At 41.8% G+C, this 6,170-nt stretch overlaps 1 pseudogene; it reads left to right on the top strand.

The window, feature by feature from the left end:
• The first annotated feature begins 3,419 nt into the window (after nucleotides 1-3,419).
• LOC100769487 lies at nucleotides 3,420-4,396 on the top strand (annotated as a pseudogene).
• Nucleotides 4,397-6,170: the final 1,774 nt, after the last annotated feature.

Consider the following 6,170-nt stretch of genomic DNA (forward strand, 5'->3'; position numbering starts at 1 on the left):
ATATCTTTGGCAGGGAATTTTTAAATTAAATCTAAATCTTTGCTTCAGTCTTAAATCTGGCTCAAATTTCCCAAGAGAATGGTATCTCCTTTCATCAGCATTACTTGAACTTCTGCTAGACAATTTCTCATCTAGCTTCAAAAATATTTTGAAAAATAGTCACTTTAAATTTTGTCTACATACACACATACAAAAGTACCTAACAATACCATTACACTGCCTCGTGTGTGTCTTACTTTTCCTGCTACTGTGATAAAAATACCCTGACGAAAGCAACTTCAAAAGAGAAAGTCAATTTTGTTTCACAGTTCAAGGTTACAGTCCATCATGCTGGGGAAGTCACCACAGCAAGGGTGTGAGGCAGTGCGGGCCAACTGCTCTCAGGAAGCAGACAATGATGAAAGTTCGTGTTCAGCTTACTCTCCCCTTCTTATACAATACAGGACCTGGGGAATGGTGCCACCCACAGTGGGCCGGTCTTTCCATCTCAATTAACCTAGATAATCTACCACATGTATACCCAGAGGTCCATCTCCCAAGTGATTCCAAATCTCACCACCTTGACAACTGAGATTAACCATCTCACATTCAGCAAATACTGGGCTCTCTTCTCATCCCATTAAATACATTCACATATTTGCATGCATGTATTGGGTTTCACACACACACACACACACACACACACACACACCACATATATAATCAAAGTCCAACAGGGAGTTTCTGCCATATAAGACTAGTCCAGAAAACATTCCTTAAGGAAATGGCAGCACCTCCTGGAAAGACTGAGCAGGACTGAACTTACAGAGCTGGCCCCTATCCCCATGAAATGAAAGATCAATCAATACACTTTGTGAAAATCTAACTCACGTCCTATTTCTGGTAAGTGTTGGGAACAGTGACTGTATAGTAACTCACATTTAATGCCCAAAATTGTTACCAATACTCTTGGGCCAAAGACCACCAGGGTCTCCTCTGCAGTTGAATGGTGAGGTTTGTTTCTTGCTGCAGAGAGAAAGAATTCACAGCATGGGAGAAAATGTGAGCTGTCTCAGTGAGAAGGTATTGGAAAACTCTATCATAGAATTTAGATTGTATTAGAGGTTTGAGTGGAGTCTTAAGGAAATTCAGGACTTTCTCCTGAATTGATTTGTAACAGAGAGTGGGGTTAGCCTTATCTAGAAGGAAGACTAGGGAGTGTCTGACCCTGTAAGTGGTAAGCAGCAGTCACTCTTACTAGTTGGAATAGGACAGATTGTCCACCATAAAGGAGGTAGAAGAGGTAGTATTTGAACAGGGGTGTGTGTGTGGGGGGGTACTATAGCCTGCACATTTATCTGGTTTCCAGGCACTGGCAACAGAAGCAGAAAAGAAGCAAAACAGAGTAGGAAATATGTTCCAAGAAGCCTCAGTCTCAGAGGCGCAGGAAGGAAAGTAGGATCTCAGGGAAGAGATTCCCATCAAGCTTGCAAAGTCTTGGCCCTAAATCACGCAAAAAGGTGATTTAGAGGAACTGACATCCGAGATGCCTAATGCCTCCAAGGAGTTTGCTTTTACTTTGGCTGTCTCCTTCAGGGCTCTTAGGACTTTTCTGGTGCTGTTATGGGAAGGCTCTGTCAGGAGATGGCTGCATTAACTCTTGATAAAAAGCACACCAGGATGGGTGAGTGCAGGCTGCACCCTCAACAGTGGGTCTCTCTGCTCTTGAACAAGAAAGCCCTGGTTTATCTTAGGCTAGCTTGCCTTCCCCGTTACATACAGTCCAGGAAAATGTGAAAGCAAAGGTTTCTTCCCTGCTTCCTTCCTGACACAAATCAAGTCAAGTGGTACATGGTGTCACGTGTGTCTGTAATAACAGCACTGGGGAGGTGGAGACAAAAGGATCAGAAGTTTGCCTTTGTGCCTACAGAGTAAGTTCCAGGTTCCCTAAGCTCCATGAGATTTTGACTCAAAACTCCACACACAGTCCCCTTGGAAAAACAGTGTCTCCCTTCCCAGAACCTGGAGTAAAGTGACAGATAGGGGAGTTGACAAAAGGTTGTTCTCTGAGGAGACTGTCCATTCTAGAACTTCCTTGGGGTTTAATTGTTCAGCATATTTTCTGAGTCCTCACTTTTCAGAATATTTTCATCAAGTTAGTCAAGATTTGTGGTTTGCATCCAAAGAACCCTACTTGACACAGGTTTATTTGGCAATATTTTCTATTTCACAGAGTTCGGGGGCAATGTCTTTTAACGGTGTCAGAAAGGATACACTGGAAGCTGTGACTTTCTCGTACTTAGGGAAACTGGATAGCATTCTCCCAGAGTCTCCTGACTGATGACGATTATGGGGCTGCTCAACAAGCACCATGGAGACAATGGGTCTTCAAGCTTTGTTTTAGTCTGCTACTCTTTCTTTCCAGTGGGAGCAAATGCAATTGAATGCATAGTGCCGATCCAGCTTGTATTGTTGACAAACGAAAAGAAAACCTCTATTCCCATATATTTATGCATACATCTGATTAAAAGCCTTCTCATTTTGAAAAGCATCTCTCCAAAAGCTGTGAACTCACAGCTATCCCCAAGTGAGGTAACATATTTTTCTTAAAACAAGGTCGAGCATGTGCTTTCAGTTCTGTGGCTTTAGAGTATCCCCTATGAAGTTGCACCAAGCAATCCTTGGGAAATGAAATCTTTGGATGATAGGCACGGGTGGGAAAAGACACAAGCACACCTGTATCCCTGGAGAAAAAATTCAGAGTGGGGAAGAAAATGAATCTGCACTGAAACATAAATACAGGAGAGTAGTTTTAGCTTAGAAATAAGATATCCAGTGAGCTTTTCATGATGAGAAAGATGGTCATTCTAAAAACACTTGCCTGGTGTTTCCAGATAATTACCCTCACAGAAAATTTGCCACAATTCAAACTACAAATGGGTTCAGAAAGTTTCCTTGAGTACAAAGTGTTAGGTAATCCTGTATGTTAGTCATGATGATTAGAAAACATAGCTGGTAGTGGGGGGCACGGGAAGGGCAGGGGGCGGGACGTAGGGGGTGTGGGGGGAGCTGGAGAGATGGTTCAGAGGTTAAGAGCACTGAGTGCTCTTCCAGAGGACCTGAGTTCAATTCCCAGCAACCACACGGTGGCTAATAACCATCTGCCATGAGATCTGGTGCCCTCTTCTGGTGTGCAAACATGCATGCAGATAACTGTATACATAATAAATAAATAAAATCTTTAAAAAGGAAAGAAAGAGAGAGAAAGAGAGAGAGAGAGAGAGAGAGAGAGAAGAAAGAAAAGAAAGAAAGAAAGAAAGAAAGAAAGAAAAAGAAAGAAAGAAAGAAAGAAAGAAAGAAAGAAAGAAAGAAAGAAAGAAAGAAAGAAAGAAAGAAAGGTCAAATTGGTGGGACTTGTGTCGCTGCCGCAGAAAGTAGAAGGAGGACTCCGGATCCGGCTCGGTGCTCGCCCTCGCTTCACCATGGAGAAGACCGAGCTGATCCAGAAGGCCAAGCTGGCCAAGCAGGCCGAGTGCTACGACGACATGGTCACCTGCATGAAAGCCGTGACGGAGCAGGGCGCCGAGCTGTCCAATAAGGAGCGCAACCTGCTGTTGGTGGCCTACAAGAATGTGGCAGGTCCTCCTGGAGGGTCATCTCGAGCATCGAGCAGAAGACCGACACCTCCGACAAGAAGTTGCAGCTGATCAAGGACTATCGGGAGAAAGTGGAGTCGGAGCTGAGGTCCATCTGCACCACGGTCCTGGAATTGTTGGATAAGTATTTAATAGCCAATGCAACTAATCCAGAGAGTAAAGTCTTCTGTCTGAAGATGAAGAGAGATTATTTCCGGTATCTTGCTGAAGTAGCATGTGGCGATGATCAAAAACAAACAATAGATAATTCCCAAGGAGCCTACCAAGAGGCATTTGATATAAGCAAGAAAGAGATGCAACCTACACATCCAATCCGCCTGGGGCTGGCTCTTAACTTTTCTGTATTTTACTATGAGGTCCTTAATAATCCCGAGCTTGCCTGTACACTGGCCAAAACGGCTTTTGATGAGGCCATCACGGAGCTTGAATCACTGAATGAAGAAGATTCCTATAAAGACGGCACCCTCATCATGCAGTTGCTTAGAGACAACTTAACATTATGGACATCAGACACTGCAGGAGAAGAATGCGATGCAGCGGAGGGGGCCGAAAACTAAAGGTGTCCAGGGTTCCGTCCTCCATCCCCTCAAGAAAACCTTTTTACATCTCAGTTCCTTATTCAGCTTGGAGTTCCTCTAGCAAGGAAGCCCATTCATGTGTATGGGATCAACTGTTTATAGTCTTTTCACACTGCAGCTTTGGGAAACTCCATCCCTTGATTTGTGTTGTCTCGGCCTTCCTGGTGTGCAGTTACTGCTGTAGAAAAATATCAATAGCTTCATTTCATATAAACACGAGTAACTTCCAGACACTTGTATAGAGGACTGACAATGCATTTGGTATTTAAGTAATCTGAACCAGTTCTTCAAAAGTGGCTGTGTTTTATATTACTGTGAAGCTATGGAAATGTAGCACATTACAATTTAAAATAATTGTAATAATAACTTCCTGATTTCTACATTCCCTCTCTGACCCTCCTTTGGGGGTTTCCTTTCAGAAGCTACTTTTCCATACTCGGACTGCATATTCCTTTTTAATAGGAATCCAGAAGTGTTAGATTAAATGGGAAAGCTCTTAATGCATCCAGTCTTGGGGTCACAGATCAAAATGTCTCTTATGTCACATATTCTGGAGGTTACATCTGTCTGCGACAACAGTGAATTTCCTTTATGCATTCTTCATTTGCTGCTGTTTGAGTTGACAACTTCCTTCCCAATAAAAATTCACTTACACCTCCAAAAAAAAAAAAAAGAAAGAAAACATAGAACAAAATCCTATTTGCAGTATTACAGAAGCTAAAGGTATACAGTTACTCACTCTAAACAACATAAATCTCAAAACAACTTTGGATGGAAAATAGATACAGAAATGATAAATTTGTCATTTAAAATAAGTGCAAAATATTTCCTTTATGTGCATGCACAGGTGTGTGTGTGTGTGTGTGTGTGTGTGTGTGTGTGTGTGTGTGTGTGTGTAGTAAATCCATGGAGATAAGACAATTTGCTGGACATAGTTCTCTTTTTCCACCACATGAGTTACAGGGATCAAACTCAAGTGTCAGGTCTGGTGGCAAGCGTCTTGACATTCTGAACCTTCTCACCGGCCCAGTACAAAAAGCTTGTATTTAAAAAATTCTAAATTCAAAGGTATTATGCAAATATGTATGGATTAATATACAAAATGAAGATTACTGGTTATCTCTGGCCAATGCAATGAGAGAGTAGGAACTGAGACAGAGTTATAGGAATTTTATTGCTTAAAAAAACTTTAAATAGGGGCTGGAGAGATGGCTCAGAGGTTAAAGAGCACTGGCTGCTCTTTGTAGAGGTCCTGAGTTCAATTCCCAGGAACCACATGGTGGCTCAAAACCATCTGGTGCCCTCTTCTGGCACATGCGGGCAGAACCCTGTATACATAATAAACATATAAATCAATAAATAAACCTAAAAAAAAAGCTTTAAATAAAAATATATGAAAATGTTAAGGTGCACTGTGTAATCGCAGGGTGGAATCATTACTATTCTTTTCCTTATTCTCTATAGTTTTATTTATATTTCATAACAAAATGTTTTAAGTCCTGTTGTATACATAAGGAGTAGGAGAAAATGTTTGATTTTAGAAAAACATCTTATTTGGCGGGGCGTTGGTGGCGCTCGCCTTAAATCCCAGCACTCGGGAGGCAGAGGCAGGTGGATCTCTGTGAGTTTGAGGCCAGCCTCAACTCACTCCAGATCGAGTGCCAGGACAGGTTCCAAAGCTACACTGAGAAACCCTGTCTCGAAAAAAAAAAACAAAAAAAAAAAAAAAAAAAAAAAAGGAAGGAAGGAAGGAAGGAAGGAAGGAAGAAAGAAAGAAAAACATCTTATTTAAGTTAGAGAACCACAACATAAAATAAGATCAGTTGGCACATGTGCACAGTTTCGGTGTTTTGTGGAAACTTCTTCAGGAGATTACGTCATGCTTGAAAAGAGCAGTAGTCACACATCTAGTGGGTGTCGTTTGTGTAAATACTTCCTCTTATGGGGAACTTGTCAT

This window comes from Cricetulus griseus (genome assembly GCF_003668045.3).
Source record: "Cricetulus griseus strain 17A/GY chromosome 1 unlocalized genomic scaffold, alternate assembly CriGri-PICRH-1.0 chr1_0, whole genome shotgun sequence".
Taxonomy (NCBI): Eukaryota; Metazoa; Chordata; class Mammalia; order Rodentia; family Cricetidae; genus Cricetulus; species Cricetulus griseus.